The sequence below is a fragment of the Myotis davidii genome, unplaced genomic scaffold (assembly GCF_000327345.1).
Source record: "Myotis davidii unplaced genomic scaffold, ASM32734v1 scaffold79, whole genome shotgun sequence".
NCBI classification, from domain to species: domain Eukaryota; kingdom Metazoa; phylum Chordata; class Mammalia; order Chiroptera; family Vespertilionidae; genus Myotis; species Myotis davidii.
In genome coordinates, this window is record NW_006294339.1 from 553878 (window position 1) to 576222 (window position 22345).

Genomic DNA, 22345 nt, shown 5'->3' on the forward strand with positions numbered 1-22345 from the left:
CTTGACCGGAATCGAACCTGGGACCTTTCAGTCTGCAGGCCGACGTGCTAGCCACTGAACCAAACCAGTTAGGGTGTTATATGGATTTTTAAGATAGATAAATATTTGAGACAATTAAGTGTTTGGCCTTAATTATCTTTCCTTCATTTCTGAGAGCTTGTCAAAAGTATTAAGTACTCAAAACATGAGGCTAAGGCACAAAATGTTGAAAATAAGACATGTCAAGTTTATCCAGCTGACTGGTAATCTGCATGTATACAATCGAGGTAAAAGTATATTTTATGTTCAATCTAAGACAAACAAAAATCTTACCTGTCTATAGTATTTTTCATATACAGGATTCCCACTTGATAACTAAAAAAATAAAAATAAAAAAATAGAAATTAAATTCTATTCAATAACTTCTATTAATATACTTGCATTCATTCAATAGATATTTGAAAAATAAAGATAAACAGGATTAAAATATTCTTAATTTCAAAAAGTTAGTTTTGTTTCTTTTGGGAGGGAAGTGGGAGTGAATAAAGGCAGCCATATAGATTACTAAGAATCAGATACAAGAAATAAAACAAGAATTTTTAAATTACTCTTGACATCAAAACTCATTTCTTCATGCAAAATTTTACCCAGAACCCAACATATAACAATTTAGGGGTGAAATGCTTAAAGTTAAAAGGCCCAAAGCCTTAAGCAGTCACCCTATACCAGCCGTGGGCAAACTACGGCCCGTTTGAAATGAATAAAACTAAAAAAAAAAAAAAAAAAGACTGTACCCTTTTATGTAATGATGTTTACTTTGAATTTATATTAGTTCACACAAACACTCCATCCATGCTTTTGTTCCGGCCCTCCAGTCCAGTTTAAGAATCCATTGTGGCCCTCGAGTCAAAAAGTTTGCCCACCCCGGCCCTATACCCAAGTGCCCAAAGTACCTATAAATACAATTCAAACACCACATCAATCTATACTAATAAAAACCTAGGTGGTTCTTGCACCCTCACGTGACGCCCTTACGTCATCACAAAATGGCTGGCAGGGGAGGGCAGTTGTGGGCGATCAGGCTGGCAGGGGAGGGTAGTTCGGAGCAATCGGGCCAGCAGGGGAGGGTAGTTCGGAGCAATCGGGCCAGCAGGGGAGGGCAGTTGGGGGCGATCAGACCGACAGGAGAGGGCAGTTGGGAACAATCAGGCCATCAGGGGAGCAGTTAGGCATCAATCAGGCTGGCAGGGGAGCGGTTTGGGGGCAATCAGGCTGACAGACAGAAGCAGTTAGAGGCAATAAGGCAGGCAGGCAGATGAGCGGTTACGAGCCAGCGGTCCTGGATTGTGAGAGGGATGTCCGAGGAGTCCCAAATTGGAGAGGGTGCAGGCCAGGCTGAAGGACACCCGCCTCGTGCATGAATTTCGTGCACCGGGCCTCTAGTAAAATAATAAAATGAATACACCAATGGATGTACAAAAAGATGATACTATCAGCAGATGAGAAATGCCTGTCGTCAGGGAGTGCTATTCAATTCATACCACAGTTCAAAGGGTTCCTTGGTCATCTGATGAACAGACTTATCATCTCACTTGAAACGCAATTTAGGAGTATCAATGTTTGAAGGCACAAGTTCACCTATACATGAATGTGTAAGAGTGTTCTGGAACCAGGAAGGGAGTCCAGGATGGCTTTATGAGGGTGATATCGGTGCAGGAATTTGAAGTACGAGTTGGGGGAGCGGGTGATTCTATACACAAGTAATAGCATGCACAGAGGCATGCATGCAACAGAAAGCTCAATTGTGTTGAAAAGAATCACAAGTAGTTCTGAATAGTGGTACAAAGTAAGCACAAGGTTATAAAGTTTTGTTTAAGACAACTTATGAAGGGCTTCATCTGCATGGTAAAAGTAAAGGAGGATAGAAAAAGGGGACAAATTCAGGAGTTATTTACTTAGTATTAGTTCTAGGTGATTAGTTATATGTGAAAAGGAAGAGTACAATGGAATGTACACTGCTACTTAGGAAATAAATTTAATGGCTCAGGGAAGGACCCAAACACTGGTAATAGCAAAAAAAGAAGGATATGCTTTGAAGAAAAGTTTATAAGATAGATTTGTCAGGGCTTATTAAATAGATGAGGGGGCAGGAAAAGCTTAGTTAGAAATACAAAGATACATAGAGAAAAATATTTTTAAGCATCAAGATTGGGCTTTTATTTTTCATGGCCTATAGTCTTAATGGGTACAAGACTGGATTAAGAAACCAACATTCACCAAGTGCCTACTTTGAGAACATATTATGCAAAGTACTTTAGAAATACTTACACACTTAATCCTTGCGAGCCACATATCATCCTAGTTTGCAAATGAGGAAACCTAATATGAAGGCTAATTATATGTGTCAATTTGGCTAGGCTATGGTACCCAGTTGTTTGGTCAAATACCAGTCTAGATGTTACTGTAAAGGTATTTTTTTAGAATATGATTAATATTTAAATCAGTAGGCTGAGTAAAGCAAATTACTCTCCATAATGTGGGTAGGTATCATCCAATCAGTTGAAAGCCTTAAGAAGAATGAGGTCCCCTGAGGAAGAAGGAATTCTGTCTCCAGATGTCTTCAGACTCTCAACATTAATTCTCCCCTGGGTCCCCATCCTACTGGCTGCTCTGCAGATTTAGGACTTGCCAGCCTCCACACGAACCAATTCCTTAAAACCAATCAGTATGTGTGTTTGTGCGCGCGCCTGTGCATTCCCTGTTGTCTCTGTTGAAACCCTAATATAACTAGTCTCAAAGAGGTTACTTGTCCAAGCTTTTAAATGGCAGAGACTGGACTTAAATGCAGGTGTGTCCCACTCCCAGCTCCATGCTCTTTCACAACAGCATGCTGCCTTCTCATATGCCATGGTTTGCTCGGAAGGTCTTAATTTACAATATGCTGTCCCAGTATCCCATCCAGTTTACCATTTGTCTCAGATTTCTCATTTTCTTAAATGAACAATTATTATTAATCACTATATTAAAATAAGCCAAGATGGATTCAGTACACTTCTAACTGTATACATCTAGCTTCTGGCAAAGATATCAGCTAATCATGTGTAAGTGCTTTAATCACTTGAACAAGTGATGAAATCTCAAAAAGAACTAGTGATAATTTCATCTTTCTTTTCCTGACTCTACAGATATAACATAACTAACTCTTTCTTTTCAAGGATAGCATGCAGAAGACCCACTGGGTATCTTCAGATGCAAGCAACCAGGGACTGCTAATTGCTTACAGCCTTTCCAGACAGTAGGAAAAGTATTTGACACTGGTGCTCCTGTTGGCTATGTGGTGTTCAATGACCTGCAAGATGCACCAGGCCACCAGCTGCTGTCAGTGGGGAATTCCAGGTTAGGTGGGAGGAGTCAGGTCTGATAACTCTTGAGTTGGTTTTGTGGTTTTTTAAATTTATTGTAGAGCATAAATCTACAACTGCTTATTTATCTTGTTGTTTGGCAATCATTTTTTTTATCTACTATACCCTTTCCATAGCAATAAGCAAAAATGAAGAAATTGTATATTTAAAACAAAATTAAGTACTAAATTTCTATTTCTGTAGAAAGCAGATAGACAATTTGCATAAAACTTTTGAGGCTATTTCTATTTAAAATGGAGCTCTAGTGACATCACTGTTAACAAGTTAGCTGTAATTATCAACATTTACAAATGTTTTCACATATCCACAGTTAAACTGTTAAGGACAAAAAAAATTATCAAATACAAAAAACAACAACATGGCAATATTGTATGCTCTACTTGCAAGGTATCATCAGATTTTAAAGACTGGAATCTTTGAAACACTAACATTGCAAATTAGTATTGAATGTGCTTGAAAACAAGTCTAAAAATTGATTGCATTTGTTCAAAATCAGTTGGAAATCTTTAATCAAAGATTAAGTTCAATGAATAATGCTCCAAAAAAATTTAGCTTTGAAGCTTTTAGCAAATAGCAATTATTATAAACTACATTTGCCAAAACACTGAAATGCATCCCTTAAAATCAAGGAAACACCTAGCTTATGTGGCTCAGTTGATTGGAGCATCATCCCATACACCAAAAGGTGGGTTTGATCCCTAAGCAGGGTGTGTACAGGAAGCAACGGATTGATGTTTCTCTTTCATGTTGATGTTTCTCTCTCTCCCTTCTCTCTAAAATCAGTAAAATTAAAAAAAGCAAAGAAAGAACTGAATAAATTAAATAGTGAGAGCTCAAATAGTATAAAAGACTGAATCTTGAAATTCTATAATTATACTTTGTAATAAATTGTAGAAATTCCAGCAAAAGACTATTTCTATTTTTAGCTGAAAAAATTTATACTCTGTATTGAAATGAAATTACAGAAAGCCTACAATTTTACAGCATCTAAATTTTATGGAACATGTAAAATAATCATATGTAGGGACAACTTATATGAAAAGATTTATCTTCTAAAAATATTTGTCAAAAAGAGTACTTTTAGTAGAGGCAAAAAGACATTGCCTGTGAAAATATTAGGGCTGATAATTTTATAGTTTTCAGTAAGAAAAAAATTAGAATTAAGAATATTCTCCATTTAGTAAAAATTTTCCTGAACTAACCAGGTATAATGTGTACAGAAAGCATATTAGCAATTAAAAATATTACCAGTTACAGAGAAGAGTCAACTGTAAGGGTTAACAACCACAATAAAATGTAACTGAAAAATACTGCAGGCAGTTTTATGAAAAAATTAGAACTAGTTAAACTATATTGGAAAATAATTACATTGTTCAGAAAAGTATTAGAGACAGATATAACTAAGAAACTGATTTAAAATCTGACTATTACCAAGAATAATTATTCTGCTTATGAAATCTGATATTCTGATAACCTATGTAAAGACTTTATTTTGTTGTAATACAGAACAAATGTTTTAATTTTAATTTTTGAAAACAAACCTTGAATAGAACTGTTTTTCTGATCTACCAATGTAATGAAACCATTTTGATGGCCAAAAATGAAGTATTTTTTTTTAATTTACAGAATTGAAAATATAATGTCTTTTTCATTCTCAAAAATGGCCCAGTTTCAATGAAAAATTACAGGTAGAGGTGTAAATTTTCTGCTAGAGAAAGTAAATGAAATGTGTTCCCTAAATAATCAGCTAATTGTTTTTTAATATATGTTTTTTTTATTTCAGAGATGAAGGAAGAGGGAAAGAAATATCAATGATGAGAGAGAATAATTGATTGGCTGCTCTTGCATGCCTCCTACTGGGGATCAAGCCTGCAACCCAGACATGTGCCCTGCCCCAGAATGGAACCATGACTTCCGGGTTCATAGGTCAACACTCAACCACTGACACTGGCCAGGCAATACTGAGCTACTTTTTAAATACAATCCAGTTGAATTTTTAGTGTCCCCCAAAAAACACATACATACTAGTAGTAAGAAATCCTGAGTTCCATACTACCTTATTAATCACCACCTTACAAACTCGTTGGGTTACTACACAAATACATTTGAGAAGGCCTGGGCTCATTAAAGTATTCTAATCTAAAGTACACCTTGTGCTGATTACTATACTTATACGATACAGCTAAGTGAGAATGGAAACAGCCATTTAAATTGCCAATTCACTCATCAAGCAAAATGATCAAAGAATGTTTTTTGTGTGTTTCAATAAAATTGGTTTTTTTAAACTGAAATATAACCATTTTAGAGTTTAAAAAATCACAAATACACAACACACATAATGAATGCACAGAGGAAAAAATGTGAAAGGTACAGCCAAAATGCTAACAGTAATTATGTCTGGATAATGGGATTATAATTATTTTTACATTCTTTACATTACTTTGTATTCCCTGAAAACTTTTCTTTATAATAAGCATGCCCTGCTTTTATAAGTAAAACAATAAAGCTATTTTCAAATTGGAGGAAAATATGAAACTCCAAAAATTTTAAATCAGTATGCAAAATTGCATATGAATTTTTGACAAGGAAAACTTAAAGTTGTAAAATCAAATTCTGACCTCTTAAAATACTAATGTTATTAGAATTTTAAAGTAATTATTTATCATTAACTATCATAAATTCTTATCAGTTGCCACAAAGTAAAAGGGGATGGGAGGCTGCTAATTTTATTAAGAAAAGTCATGTAAAGTGTAATAAACTTTACTAAAAAAAAAGTTTATTACAAAAGTAGAGCATAGTATATCATCCTACAGTCTGGTAGGTTGTATTATAATTCTTAATCATTTATTCTCCTTTTATAAGAATATTAACAACCCTCCCTGTTGCCATGTGACTTGTAGTGCCTCTCTGTGGATACCCTATTGTTGGCTTGGCCATGTGACTTACTTTGGCCAATGAAATATGAGAAAGTTCCAGTTCCAAGTAGAAGTTTTAAGAGCTTTGTGAGTTTCCACCAGCTCTTGCTCTTTTCTCTCTGCCAAGAGAACAGTATGTCATAAATAGGGGGTGCTCCTTCATCCTGGATCCTGAAATGAAAAAGAATTGCGGAGTAGAACCATAATAGATTACTAGAGAACCTATAATGTGAACAATAAATAAATCTTTGTTATTGTAAACACTGATATTTGGAGTTATTTCTAAGTGCAGCATAATCTAGCAAAAGTTAACACATAGGTAATCTAACCCCAAAGTGTACCAGGTAGTAAAAAAAAAAAAGGAGACCCTGGTTATTGGAAATTCATAGGTTGATAAATGAATGTTGAGTTGCTTCATATAAATTTTCTAATTTCATTTTGGGGGGATTTTGTGGAGGGGAAGATGCTACACTATATGACTTCAAGAGCCTTTGATTCTAGTATAGTACACAATATGAACTGAAACTTTAGTATTAGGCTTATTGTAAATGGTTAGAGTACAATGTTGAAAAAAGGTAAAAATAGAAAGGCATTCTCTAAAACATAATGCGATCTTTTTCCATTAATCACAAGATCAAATGATACAAAGAATAACCAGTGAATAAATTAATAAAATGACGAAGGGAGTAGTTATAAAGGAGTAGCATAGAAGATCTTTGTGATGAAACAGTTTATCTTAATTGTTGTTATAGCTAAATGAATCCATACATGGTAAAATTGCACATGCACAGTATATACATACAAAACCACAAATAAGTATTTGATAGGGTCTGTGAATGTGCCAATATCAATTTCCAGGTTTTGATCTTATACTATAGGTTAGGGGGTGTTATAGTTAGGGACAACTGGTGAAGGGTGTATGAGTACAACTTTTTGAAACTTCCCATGAAAAGGTCATGTTGAAGACCACTGTGAAGTAGACAGAAAGTGGCAATCCAGACAGAAATAACACTGTGTATAATGGCAAACAAATATAGAACTCTAGGAGGTGAAAAGGAGACAATGGAACAGATTTCATTCTTTCAAATAAACCACTCAAAATCTTTTTAGTTTTGCTCTCTAAAAATGTAAGACAAGGAGTAACAATTCAGTACTAGTGAACATACCAAAAAAAATAGTGTTATGATGCACATGATTTTCTGGATAATTTGCCATTCAAATATTTTTGAAATATTAACACGCAAAAATTAAGCTATTTAGAATTCACCTTTCTAATACTCCATTTTCAAGAGAGCTGAGGAACTAGAAGGGAAACTACTCCTTATATCCTTGGAATCTTCCCACAGTTTTAGTTACCAAAGGTCAAACACTGTTCAAAATATTAAATGGAAAATTCCAGAAATGAAAAATTCATGTTTTAAATTGTGCACCATTCTGAGTAGTGTAATGAAATCTTGTGCCATTCTGCTCCAGTCTGCCTGGGATGTGAATCATCCCTTTGTCCATCATATCCACACTGTATGTACAATAAAATATTTTGGGAGAGAGAGACCACATAACTCTTATCACCGTATGAGGTTATAATTGCTCTATTTTATTATTAGTTATTGTTGTGCCTAATTTACAAATTAAACTTTATTATAAGTATTTGTGTACAGGAAAAAACATAGTATATGTAAGGTTTAGTACAATCTGTCATTTCAAGCATCTACTACGTATACTGGTACAATGTATCCCCTGTGGATAAGGGGGACTACTACTGTACATCTGTGTGTCAAGATACTGAGAACCTATAAATATAAAAGCCTAAGCGACCGTTCAACTGGTAGCTTTGATGCTCATTGATCACAGGGGCAGATGCTCAACGCACAGGCATGGAAACATAGAACAGACTGATGAAGCTCAGAGGGAAGGGGATAGGAGAGGGCAGGAAGAGATTAACCAAAGATCTTATATGCATACTAGAGGCCCAGTGCATGGATTCATTGGGGTCCCTCGGCCTGGCCTGCAGGGATCAGGCCGAAACTGGCAGTCCGACATCCCTGAGGGGTCCCAGATTGCGAGAGGGCACAGGCCAAGCTGAGGGATCCCACTGATGCTCAAATCTGTGCACCGGGCCTCTAGTATTAAAATAACAAACTACAATTTCTCACATTTGAGAATTGAGGATAGTGGGGAAAACAAACAATAAAAATAGTTGTGGTTAAATGCAATAAGAGAGAGCAAACACAGATGCTATGGTATCAGAGATACCTGAGGGAGACAGAAGAAGAAAAGTCATGTCAGAATTATTATACAACAAATTAAGATGGGAGCCCTGGCCGGTTAGGCACGGTGGGTAGAGCGTCAGCCTGTGGACTGAAGGGTCCCCGGTTCGATTCCAGCCAAGGGCACATGCCCGGGTTGTGGGCTCCATCACTCACGAGTAGGAGGTGTGCAGGAGGCAGCCAATCAGTGATTTTCTCTCATCATTGATGTTTCTATCTCTCTCCCTTCCTCTCTGAAATCAATTTAAAATTAAGATGGGAAAAACTGAGGAAGTCTCTTACAAGTCTTTTTTTTTTTTTTTTTTTTTTTTTTATTTTTTTTTTTTTTTTTTGGTGTACAGGAAGGCACTCCAACCAAAAGAGCCACCTGCCACTAACAAGTCTAACAGGAAGCAACCAAGCAACTGCAAAGTGCATTCCTATCTTAAGGACCCTGCACTTGCTGTTGCCTCTATCTGGAACACATCCATAGACACTCATATGGATCACTTCTTATTTCATTCAAATCTCTGATCGAATGTAACCTAAGAGGGGTCTTTCTAACCACCCTATCTAAAGTAAAATCTTATAAGCATTCTCTTCCCTTTTCCTGCTTTATTGTTCTTCCTAGCTTTTCTCATTATCTGACATTTATATCTGTTTGTTTCTGTTGGTTTCCTTTATTAGAAGGAGGCCAGTGACTTTGTCTTACTCACTATGTATGTAATAGTATAGACAGCGGTGCTTTGCAGATAGTGGGTACCCAATATTTGTCAAATGAATGAAGCAAAGGAGAGGAAAAGAAATTCAGGCACAGCAAGAAACACATATAAATGAAAGACAGGAGAAATGGGCCATGTTGGTGTCCTTGGTCAATAATAATTGTAATAGCAAATATTTATATTTACTAAGGACTCACTTATGGGCCAGGCACTATTATCAGCACTTTACTTATATTATCTCATCGAATCTTGACAACTCTAAAGTAGATACTCTTATTTTTAAACTCTCATTTTACACATGAAGAACCTGAAACACAGATTAAATAAATGCCCAAATTCACATAGCTAGTAAATAAATGGCAGAACTAAATTCCAAGCGATGCAGTACAATGCCAAGGCTCACTCTTTTACTAGTAACCACTACCCAAAAGCACTGAAAATTGCCAACTTCTCTGGGTTGTTTCGACATGTTTTAAAAAAAGGGGGGGGGAAGGAAGGGGGGAAAAAAGGAAGGAAAGAAGGGAGGAAGGAAGCAGAAAATACCTACTATAACTCATCTTTGTGAATATTACATGCTTCATATACTTAAAACCCTGTTTGTGTTACTCATTAGTAGTATTAGTTTCTTAAAAATATGAACCACATTTACCAAGCAACTAGCTAAGTAAATCCCCCACCCCAAAGTTTCCAATTCTGATTCAGAGTAGGACTGAAGTGAGGTCTAAGAATTTGCCTTTCTAAGTATTCAGGTGATACTGATAGTACAGAGTCATGTTCAAAAACCCCTGAGCTACATAACCAAAATGTGAATTAAACCTCTTTCAAATAACACTGTTTCCTGAATATCAATGGCAAAACTAGGCATCTTCCAAGTACTGAATATATGCATGCTTTTCCCTAAAGATTAGGAACAAGTGTCCACTCTAGACACTTCTATTCAACATTGAACTGGAGGTTCTAGCCAAGAAAAGTAAACAAGAATAAGAAACAAAAGGCATCCATCCAGATAGGAAAGAAAAACATAAAACTATCTCAGATGACATGATTTTATATATAGGAAATCCTAAGAAACCAACTAAAAAAATTAATAGAATAAATGAGTTCAGCAAACATGCAGGGTATAAGATCAATATATAAAAATTAATTGTACTGTTATAAACTTGCAATGAATATGAAAATTAAATCAGTTGAACAAAATTAAATCCTATATAATAAAAGGCCAATATGCAAATCAACCAAATAGGGGAATGACCGGTCGCTATGACATGCATTGACCACCAGGGGGCAGATGCTCAAAGCAGGAGCTGCCCCCTGGTGGTTAGTGCACTCCCATAGGGAGAGCACTGCTCAACCAGAAGCCAGGCTCATGGCTGGCAAGTACAGTGGCAGGAGCCTCTTCCACCTCCCTGGCAGCACTAAGGATGTCCATCTGCTAGCTTAGGCCTGCTCTCCATGGGGAATGAGCCTACGCCCTCAGTCGGACATCTCCCGAGGGCTCCCGGACTGCGATAGGGTGCAGACTGGGCTGAGGATCCCCCCAAGTGCATGACTTTCGTGCACTGGGCTTCTAATATATATATAAATGGAAAACAGGGTCCTTTGTAAGGTGATAAAAATGCTCTAAAATTAACTGTGCTGATGACTGCAACCTCTATAAATAAACTAAAAAACACTGAATTGTAAATTTTAAATGGATAAGTTCTATTACATGCAGATTATATGTCAATAACGCTGTTTAAAAAGTTTAAAATTTTTAAACAAACAATAGGGCAGGAAGCTCAAAGAAAGTCTCTTAACACCTAAACAATTTTTAAACATTTTATAAATTCAGTACCTCTAGTACTTCTTAAAGTTGTTTGATGGCTCATATTTCTAAATTCAGATATAGTTTTAAAAATTATCATTAATTTTGACACATGGAATATTTTTAAACTAGTACTAGGAATTAACTCAGTAAATTTATAATTTTGCAGAATATACTTTTCCTTTCCTAGCCTCAAAATGAAAGCTATAAATTAGTACCTAAAAATATTCAATTTTTAAACATTTTAAATATATTAAACATGTATAAGTATACAAGTCATGTCAATTATATACACTAATTTTAAAAATAGAATGCTTTACGAAGTTTCATTATGAGTTTTTCTGATGAGGTTATAAGAAAAAGTAAATCTTGTCCACGTAACATAAAAATACTGGTAAAATTTCTGTGTTAAAATAAGGAAGAAATTATTAGTAAAAAATTGTGGAAGTATAAAAGAAAAATCTGCCAAGCACAGAGACAAATCAAGTCATTTCAAGCAAGTCTGGCTCAAAATACAGTAAATAAAGTTTCTGAACTACTCTAAAGAGCCAGATGGTCCAGAATCCACTCCCTAAATCTTACAAGGCCCTGCATAAAAGTGTGCCAGAAAAAACAAAACAAAACAAAACAGAAAAACACAGAACAGAATGTAAGAACAGACTAAGAATGAAAGCATCCCAGCCAGCAAAGGATCAAAACTGCAAGCAAATTAAAATTATCCTATCTTCAAGCTCCGAATTTTAATGCCAATTTCCTATACTAAGTGAACTTTACAAATTATAAATGGCCTTTGCAGCCAAATTAAATATGCTCAACTTAGTTTATTGACAATAGTATTTAGACATTATTGCTCCTATCTGAGAATATTACTGCTGTCTGCTTTGCCATTCAAAATATTCTAAATGTAAACTAAACAAAAACCACCCAAGTTTCATTTCAAAACTCAAAAGTATCAGAGAAAGATAACTCAATCATGTAGTACCATTTATTACTCCACAAAAAGGAATTCAGCAAACAGTATATCAAAGGTTATTCTCAAGACGACACTCCTACCAACTGAGCCAAACTGGCCAGGGCGAGAGAACATCAGTTTGAAAGTAAATATTGGTATGATGTACACCAGCAGTTCTCAACCTGTGGGTCACAACCCCTTTGGGGGTCGAACGACCCTTTCACAGGGGTCGCCTAAGACCATTGGAAAACACATATATAATTAAATATTGTTTTGTGATTAATCACTATGCTTTAATTATGTTCAATTTGTAACAACGAAATTGGGGGTCACCACAACATGAGGCACTGTATTAAAGGGCCACGGCATTAGGAAGGTTGAGAACCACTGATGTACACTAACCTAGACCGGCTTAGGTTTTCATGAGCTACAAATTTCTAGAGGTTGCAAAATATAAAACTACCTTCTATCATGTTTACAAAAACCCTTCACTATAACTTGGTACAACAATCACTTTCTAGAGATGTGGTCTATGCCAGCGGTCACCAACCTTTAGGACCTCACAGACCACCAGTGGTCTGTGGACCCCTGGCTGGCAACCGCTGGTCTATGCAGTAAGTTGATTTTCGCATAATAAGAAGTTGCAGCCTAGAACATATGTTCAGTTATAACCAAGGACTAGCACCATAATTTGTTCTATCAGAACTATTTTGCCCTTAATAATAAAGACCATTCAATTTATGAGCTGTATACACTACCTTGGTTATAATCCTGGCTCTACTACTTAGCAGCAGCTTGACCTTGAATGAATTACTTCACCTCTGTGCCTAAGTCTTCTGTTTTTGTAAAACAATATTAAGGATGATCCAGCTAACAAGGATAATAAGGATGATCCATTATCAAATTATAAGGTTTACTAAAAGCAGCGTCTGACATATCATAAATGCTCAATAAGTATTAATTATTGCTATTATTATCCCAATATTGACCTCTTTCTCTCTCTCTCTCTCTCTCTCTCTCTCTCTCTCTATCTCTCCCCACACACACACACACACAAAGCCCATTCTCTGAATAATCTGTTACTTTTACATAACAACAGAGGAATGTGATATCATGTGAATTTTCATTCCAAAATTTGTCTGAAATATTGTAAATGACTATTTACAGGAAGCAGCATTGAAATAAGCTTGAGAACAGATGTGCCTGGATTCAAATCTCAAATCTACCATTTACAACAATCCTGAGTAAGTAATACAGAAGATTAACTCCTACTTGTAGAAAGGCTGTGAAAATTAAGTGAAATAATATATGTAAATCATCTAAGAGTATCTACTGCTTATCAGGAGTTTAACATCAGCCCTTAACAGTGACAGAAGAATGTTATCCTTTCAGGATCTTTGCATTAATATTTAGCCCTCTAGATAAAATTGTTCCAAAACTAAAATAAGAGCACTAAGAAAGGCAGAAAAATCACACACAAAATTAAGTTCACAATTTCTGGCTGTCTCACCATTTAAGTGTTTTAAGCTCAATGTCTAGGCACTATTAGTCATTCATGGCTCATGGAAGATTTAGGAGTAAAAATATAAAGATAAAATATTCCCTCTGTCCCTGTCCAAGAAAGCTTATACTTCTATAACTCACATAAGCCTTAATGGATAACTAAGTTTAAAAAGTAAATATTTAAACCAGTGATTCTCAACTAGGGGCAATTTTGTCTCAGGAAACATTTGGCAGAGTCTGAAGATACTTCTGATTGTCCCAACTGGGGAGTGCTTCTAGAATCTCATGGATAAGGATGCGGAAAAACATCCCACAGTGCACAAGAGAACCCCCACACCAAATAGTTACCTGGCCCAAAATGTCAACAATGCCAAGGTGGAAAAACCATGATGTAAAAATATCCAAAGTATTATGATATAGAAATTTTCCCAAAAAACATAGGTTCTTGGCCAAATTCTTATTTTACTGACAACAACAATAAACAGCTTGAGTATTTCAGATGAAAAACTCCCAGTATCATTAAATTACCACTACAAAATCCTCAATCTAAAGGGGGAGAATGTGAGGCTCTTTTCTCTATATTTGTACCATATAAAAATAAGTTTTTAAAAGAGCTTCAACCTTGCCCTAGCCGGTTTGGCTCAGTGGATAGAGTGTTGGCCTGCAGACTAAAGGGTCCCAGGTTTGATTCGTCAAGGGCACATGCCTGGGTTGTAGGCTAAATCCCCAGTAAGGAGTATGCAAGAGACAGCCAATCATTGATTCTCATCATTGCTGTTTCTATCTCTCTCCCTCCCTCCCTGAAATCAATAAAAATGTATTTTAAAAAAAGGATAGTGGTTGTAATATGAAGATTAGCCTGGAAAGGGGGAAGAGTAGATGCAGGAAGACCAATTCCCATCCTTGCTGCTTGACACAGTCATTTCAGGGAAGAAACATCTGCACAGCATATGTTTCAAGGGACCTGGCGTATATGGCATACTGTTCTTAATATGTTTACTCCCCTTCTTGGCACTATGTGTTTCAACTAAGGTCACCTCTCTGAGAAAGGTTGTTACCCCAGGTAGGGATTTTTCCCTGAAGTTAGGGAGGGAATAAAACCTCTTAACTAAGTGCCAGGCGGGTAGTTAACCACTTTAACTACGAACAATCACGCTTAAGGTACATAATCTTTACTCCCTGGAATGGAGATAAGAAACGCCCTAACCTTTGGAATAGAAATTGATAGGATTAAAATCAACTGGTATAAATACAGATGTAACAAGACAATAAGACTCAGAACTTGGCTGGAGATCCTGGCTAGAGATCCTGGCTAGGCTGCTGATCAACTGAACACTGTCTCTGTGTCATTCCTTCTTCGCCGACTCCGTCCACACCGTTGGGGACCCCTGGACCTGCTGGGGCTGGACCCCAGCAGGGACCCAGGCTTCCCTCGCAGCACTGGCTTCATCCAGAAGGTCTTCTGGAAGGACGGCTGGTATAATTAGCATATTATGCTTTTATTATTATAGATTGCACCTCCAATTCATGAAAGCATTATTTATATCACAAAGATGTTTCTTACACTTCACTTCTTACTCTTAGACAAAATATTAAAAAGTTCAGTTATGTGATAGGAAAGCACAATATGAGGTCAACTTTTAACAAATATCATTTTATAAGGTTGACAATGATCAAAAGTTTGATAATATACTATTTTGATAAAGCTGTGGAGAAAAGGCACACTCAAACACTGTTGCTGAATAGAAATTAGTATTATCTATTCAAATTAAAAAAAAATCCTGCCCTGGCAGGGTTGCTCAGTGGTTAGAGCAAAAGCCCTAGGACCAAAGGGTCTTGGGTTTGATTCCTGACCCCCATCTGGACACATGCCAAAGGCAACCAATAAATGAGTCTCTCTCATGTAGATCTCTCTCTCTCTCTCTCTCTCCCTTCCACTCTCTAAAAAAAAATCAATGGAGAAAATATCCTCAGGTGAAGACAAAACACGTATATAGTGTGTATATATATATACACACACATACATACATACACATACTAGAGGCCCGATGCACGAAGATTCGTGCAAGAGTAGGCCTTCCTTCCCCTGGCTGCCGGCACCGGCTTCCCTCCGGCACCAGGGACCCAGGACTTCGCTCTGGCCGCCACCTTCCACCTTCACTCTAGCTGGAGCCACCTTCCTGTAGCTCCCTCCACCTCCCGCACCCCCCCTCATAGCAGGCGTCCCACACAGCCCCGGCCCCTGCGCACGCGTGCTGCCCATAGGCCCGGAGCGGCTGGGACGGGGTGGAATGCCTGCGTCCTGGCCTGGCTGCCACTATCTTTGTCACGTCAATTTGCATATTTCCTCCTTGTTGGCTGTGGGCACCGCCATCTTTGTCACAGAATAATGGTTAATTTGCATATTTTGTCTTTATTAGATAGGATAGCCATCTTTTGGATCAAAATAATACCCATTTAAAACTAATGCACATACTCAGACACATGTAAAAGATGTGAAAAAGAATATTCACTGCAGCACTGTCAGTAATAACAAAAGAATGCAAACAACAAATGTCCATCATTAGATGGCTAGTTAAATAAATTATAGCATATTCATATAAGGGAAAATCCTAAAGTTTTGAAAATAATGAGGGAGATCTGTGTGTTGGTATAGAACAGTGGTCGGCAAACTGTGGCTCAGCAAACCACAGTTCACGAGCCACATCTGGCTCTTTGGCCCCTTGAGTGTGGCTCTTCCACAAAATACCGACTTCTACGCATGGGCCACTAAGTTTCAATCGCACTGTACGTGCACGCCCGCACGTGGTATTTTGCGGAAGAGCCACCTTCAAGGGGCCAAAGAGCCGCATGTGGCTCGCAAGCCGCAGTTTGCCGACCATGGGTATAGAACAATCTAAATCAATTAAGCTTTAAAAATAATAATAATGATAATGAGTCACACAATAATATGCAGTTTACTAAAAATAAAAAGTACATCTATAGCATAAATATGTATTTGCATATACATCACAGACTATTGCTGGAAATACACACAAAAGAAACTGGCAAGAATGAATGCCTCTAAGAAGGGGACTGAGGGCTCAGAACAGGAAGGAGACTTTCACTGGTATTGTTTGAATTTTTTTAATATGGGTTAATACTGGCTCTTTTATTTACTGACTGTAAAATTTAAACAAATCACAAATTCTGAGCCTCAGCATTCTCCAATTTGAAATAATGTTAACAACAGCCTAGCTCATTGGTTATTACAAGATCAAATGAAAGAGCATAAAGTGCTTTGTAAATTATAAAGCAGAACACTAAATTATAAATTTGAACGAATTCCTCAAACCAATTACAATAATTATTATCATTCTTCTGACCAATTTCTGTAAACCAAAAGATGGGAATGTTTAAGATGAAACCTGAATGTAGATGCAATCTTAGAACACAGATTTTTTTTTAACTTTACCTATAGCTATTGACTTCAATTTAAAAGAGTACATTTTCAAAAAGTTGTCAGAGAAATGCTAAATCAGCTGATTATAGAAGGAATACGTGCTCTAATTGAAAAGAAGGCAAATAAAGATTACAACCATGCTATTACAAAATCTTGGGGGTTTTTTCTTCCAGTCTTTTTTCTATGCATGCTTAACCAGCTTAGGTCATCTGTCTAAATAAATTGTTTCCACTTTAATACAGCATTCAAATTATAACATTCCTCAGATTATTACAAGCTTCTAATAAACATAATTATTTAAATAAACATAATTTTTAATGAAAGGCACAATCTTTTATCTTCTTGAGAGTTCAACCACTTTAAAATGAAATTCCAGGGTGTGAGTTTGCCTAATGAACTCTGCCTGGATTAACTTTTCATTTCTTTCTCCAAGTAACCAGATTACCTATCTTTCTCTCTGTACAGCCCCAGCTCCCCTTCTCCCAAGCCATTTTCCTGCTTTCGGTTTTCCCAGAGTTCTAATTTTACTAAGTCCAAAACTCACAAAACAAAATAGTATATAAAGTGTGTATATAATTCCTTGAAAAATAAATACAACACCTTAGATTGAGCCCTAAATCAGACTATTAGTGAGAGAGGAGATTAGAACTATGATTTGTTGCTAAATAGAGATGCTCAATCTTTTTCTCTACATGTTAATCTGTTATCATTCTGTCTGCAAAGAGTAAAAACAGAGGAATATTCTTCCATTATTCCTGGGAGACCTGGTATTGGACAAACCCAACTGTTCCTAATTAATTTTAACTATGACAACTCCTCCCAAATGCTAAACATTCCAAGCCATTTTTGAGAACAGTTAGACACCGTTCAATGAAAGAACAAATTTCCTGAGACTACTAGATTGTCATTTTCATACTCTGCCCTGTATTTACTGTCATAATTGTTAAACCAAACCACTATGGTGATATATTTATTAACACAACTATATAATTTTTTAATGAAAATTTAAAATAAAATACCAGAAACTAAAATTATAGATCTTCCCCCTCCAATTTTCAAACGTTCTGTAATGCAGTTATATCACTCTTTCAATTAAGAAAAAGAATTTGAAGGAAAAGCATTCTTATAGCATTTATTGTTTTAGACCACATACTAAGATTATTTTAAATCCCATTCTAAGGACTTTATTATCAAAAAAAATAATCCTTATTAAATTAAAACAAGAAAACCTCTGCATAAAGCTGAACTGCTGGAAGATTATTTAAAATACTCATATCAGCCCAGCCAGCATGGCTCAGTGGTTGAGTGCTGACCTGTAAACCAGGAGGTCAAGGCACATGCCCAGGTTGCAGGCTCAATCCCAAGTGTGGGGCATGCAGGAGGCAGCCAACCAATGATTCTCTCTCACAATGGATATTTCTCTCTCTCCCTTTCCCTTCCTCTCTGAAATCAATAAAAATATATTTTAAAAAATGAAATAAAATACTCATGTCATGCCTATTTCAGTAAAATAAAACCTTTATCATCAAGAGCACTACTATACATCCACATGAAAGTTGACACACGAAAGATACTGAAGATTCAGAGGCACAAGACATGGCTTCCATCCTCAAGTTTTCTACCTAATGAGGACAACAGAGCATATACTGAAATAGAGAATCAAAAATACAAGGAAACATTGGATATGCCAAGCATCTAGCACACAGAAAAGTATAGTGGAGTCCTCCTACAGAGACCTTGGTTCAAATCTTAGATCTACCACTTACTAGTTGATGTAAATTACTTTCATTTGTAAAATGTTAGATTAAGTGAAGTAAAATTCTTGGCATATAGTAACACCCAAAGAAAAGCTAATAGCCGAAACCGGTTTGGCTCAGTGGATAGAGCGTCGGCTTGCGGACTGAAAGGTCCCAGGTTCGATTCCGGTCAAGGGCATGTACGTGGGTTGCGGGCACATCCCCACTAGGAGATGTGCAGGGGGCAGCTGATCGATGTTTCTAACTTTCTATATCTCTCACTTCCTCTCTGTAAAAAATCAATAAAATATATTTTAAAAAAAAAAAAAAAAGAAAAGCTAATAGTGTTATTGTTATTATTAGGGATACAGGTTTGAGGAAGAAATGGGCAACTGTAAAATGTTTTAATGAGAATTATTAATATCTTTTTATAAACTATCACCATAAGCAAAAATCACAAATCTTTCTCAAGTTTGACTTCTTTTTTTTAATATATATATTTCTTTATTGATTTCAGAGAGGAAGGGAGAAGGAGAGATAGAAACATCAATGATGAGAGAGAATCATTGATCGGCTGCCTCCTGCACACCCCCACTGGGGGTGGAGCCCGCAACCCAGGTATATGTCCTTGGCCGGAATCGAACTTGAGACCCCTCAGTCCGCAGGCCGACACTCTATCCACTGAGACAAGTCAGCAGGGCTCAAGTTTTACTTCTTATTAACAAGAATAAAAGTGAACACCTAGTGTAAACAACTGAAATTAGAAAAAACTAAGGCTATCCAGCACTGAAATACCCTGGGAAAATCACCACTAAATCTACAAGTCATAGAATATGATCTAGAAAAAAGAATGTTAGTTGGAAAGGTCCTCAGATCAGCTGATTCAAACTCCCCTACTAGAATGTAAGCTCCAAGTTTTGTCTCCAAGCTTGTTATTTATTTTGTTCAATAGTATATCCTCAGTACCTAGAATAATTCCTAGCACATAGTGAATGCTCAACAAATATTCATTGAATAAATAATAAAGTTAAGAAAGCTGAGGCCTGGAGATTTAACTCAGTGCCATACATTGTCATACATTGAGTTAAGTTTGGCAGAGCTGGGACTGGAACTAACATTTCATTATTCTAATAGTCTATCCTCTCTAGAATCTAGAGTATGATAATTTATTTTGGTGACTGGGGAGTTGGAGGGTTGGTTGGCAGGCAGGGGAAGAGGAAGGAAGGAATAAATTAAACATTTTTCACACTTCCCCCAAATGTCAGTTTTGCTTACTTGACAGAGGCAAAAAAAAAAAAAAAAAAAAAAAAAACTCAAAAAAAAAAAAAAAAAATTATAAACAAGAGAATCCCAGTACAGGGCCTAGCACATGATAGGTACTTAACAAATATTAGTTGAACGAATGAACCTACTCCAAAACCATTATTATCTCATAACCAGAGGTGGAAACTAACTTCAGCATCTGTTTAATCTTTGTAACTGTCAAAGAGCCCTTTAGAATGTTCAGTCATAGAGAAGACAAAGTTATTAATCACTTTCTTCCACATGGGCACTGAGGGAGGAGAGATGAATTAAAAGGCAAACCTGCCCTAGAGGATCTCTTTCTCTTGAGTTTACCTACGTCTGTCTGTCTCTCTGTCAGCCTCTCTCTCTCTCTCTCTCTCTCTCTCAATTTGGAGCCTCTGAAAGACAGGGCATCTCTCATTGTGTGTGTGTGTGTGTGTGTGTGTGTGTGTTGGGGAAAAGGGTTGACATAAACATATTAATAATGAATGTGAAACCAAACTGCATTGTTATCTCAGTTTATTGCCTCAAGCAGTTAAAATATTAAATTAAAAAACACAAATCAGCAAAGTTTTAGAATAACAAGGAGGCACATTAGGGCATATTAACACTTGGGAAGATTCTTTTTCTTGTGCCTTTTCAAATATCTTGTTGCCTCTTAATGGCTTAAAAATCAAAATATTCTAAATTGACTTCTTGAATCAATGAATGCATTAGGATAATATTCCTAATTCAGTATTTACTGTGTGCATGCTAACATTTAAACATATAAAAATCACAAAAACGTATTTAAATTATTTAACTGTCTATAAAACGGACAGAGCCTGAAGAAAACCTCCAGAGACAAATGCTAATAAATAGAAACTAAAAATATAGTATTACCCAGCGAGAGAATAGAGCAGGCAACACATCTAAGAAGTAAATCTATAGGAGTCTTCAAGGGAACAAAATCTTCAAGAGGGGAAAAACTCCCGTCCAAATTGGCCCACAGAGCCAGAGGGCAACAGCCTGCCAACAAGATCTTGTTTAATGCAAGTCACTAACAAGCCTCATAACAAGTGAACACCCAAGAGTCAATGCTGCCATTCCTTGAATGTGGGTGTCAGGGGGACCCTTCCAAAGGGATTCACCGCCAAGATTAAACTGCCACAGTCCAAGGATTCTTCACTACCTGCTTGTCAACGTAGGGATAAGCAACACTAAACAGCTTGGGAAATAAACAGACTGCACGTATGAGACTGACAAGTCCTGCAAGCTGAAGCTGGTTATTCTACCCGGGACACATGTTTACATGTGGTTCCTGGTTCCTGGTGAGAACAATTTTCACCCCGTCTATCCTACAGCCTCCTGATCCCGATACTGAACACTCTCCAGCCCACATGCATACCCTCCTAGCGCAGTGTTAAAGTCTCACAAGCACTGGCAAATTCGGGCCAAGGAGACTACAAGGTGGCGGGAAGACACTACCGAGCAGACAGGAAGGCCAGGGTGGGCCCCCGGGGGGAAGTACCTGGTCCCCAGCTGTGCAGAGAGCAGGCGGCGAAGTGGAAACCCGGGTAAGTTGTGGTTAGAGGGGTGGGAAGGGACTGACAGGTGCAGGCCACCTCCTCCCCCTGGACAACGGGGGCAGATTGTCGCTGGCTTTCTTTACCAAGAGGGGGGAACGAGGATCCCAGCATGAGTGAGGTGGAGAGGTTTTCTGGGGAGCGCAAGGGCAGGGTTCGGAAGGAAACAGAAAGGGAAGAGGAAAGACCCCGAGAACCGATTCTGGTGAAGATGCCCCCAGGAGGAGTGATCTCCAGGGTCCGTTCCCGGCACCAAGGCGGATGGAACCGGCACCCCGGTGATCCGCTCGGGCAGCGATTCACTGAAAGTCCACCGGTCAGAAGGGGAAACCGAGTGGAGGAGGAAAAGACTCCTGGGGGTCCGCCCCGGGAGGACACCTGATCCGGAGGGGACGAGGCAGCGGCCAGCAGTACGAGCACTTGGGTCGGATGGGGCTCATCTAGAATAGAGACTGGCTGGAGGAAACCGCTGGGGAAGGGTGGGCTTTCGTCGGACTCCAGGGAGAACAGGCCGGTTCCGAAAGGGCAGCCGCCCGGGGCGTCCGGCCCGGGAAGGTGACTCTCACTGGGGAAGCCGAGGGCGGACAGGGGGCGAGGCTCGTCGCAGGAGCTCAACAGGCGCTCACCTGGGACAGTCCGGCCTGGAGGGAGGAAACTTCCCGGGTGGGTGAAGGCTGAGTGGAAAGAGAGGGGCCGGGCACCAGCTGAGCGGAGCGAGGGTCACGGTCAACTCCGTGGGGGCGCGGAGGGGTGGGGAGCCCGGCCGCGCTGCGAA

At 37.9% G+C, this 22345-nt stretch overlaps 1 long non-coding RNA gene across 1 annotated transcript; it reads right to left on the reverse strand.

Annotated features, from left to right (window-relative positions):
• Positions 1-307: 307 nt before the first annotated feature.
• LOC107183863 lies at positions 308-12921 on the reverse strand. Its single transcript, XR_001514668.1, has 3 exons — positions 12799-12921; positions 6348-6487; positions 308-354 (listed from the first exon to the last, which is right to left on the reverse strand). It is a non-coding gene; the product is annotated as an uncharacterized LOC107183863 (long non-coding RNA).
• Between the last annotated feature and the right edge of the window lie 9424 nt (positions 12922-22345).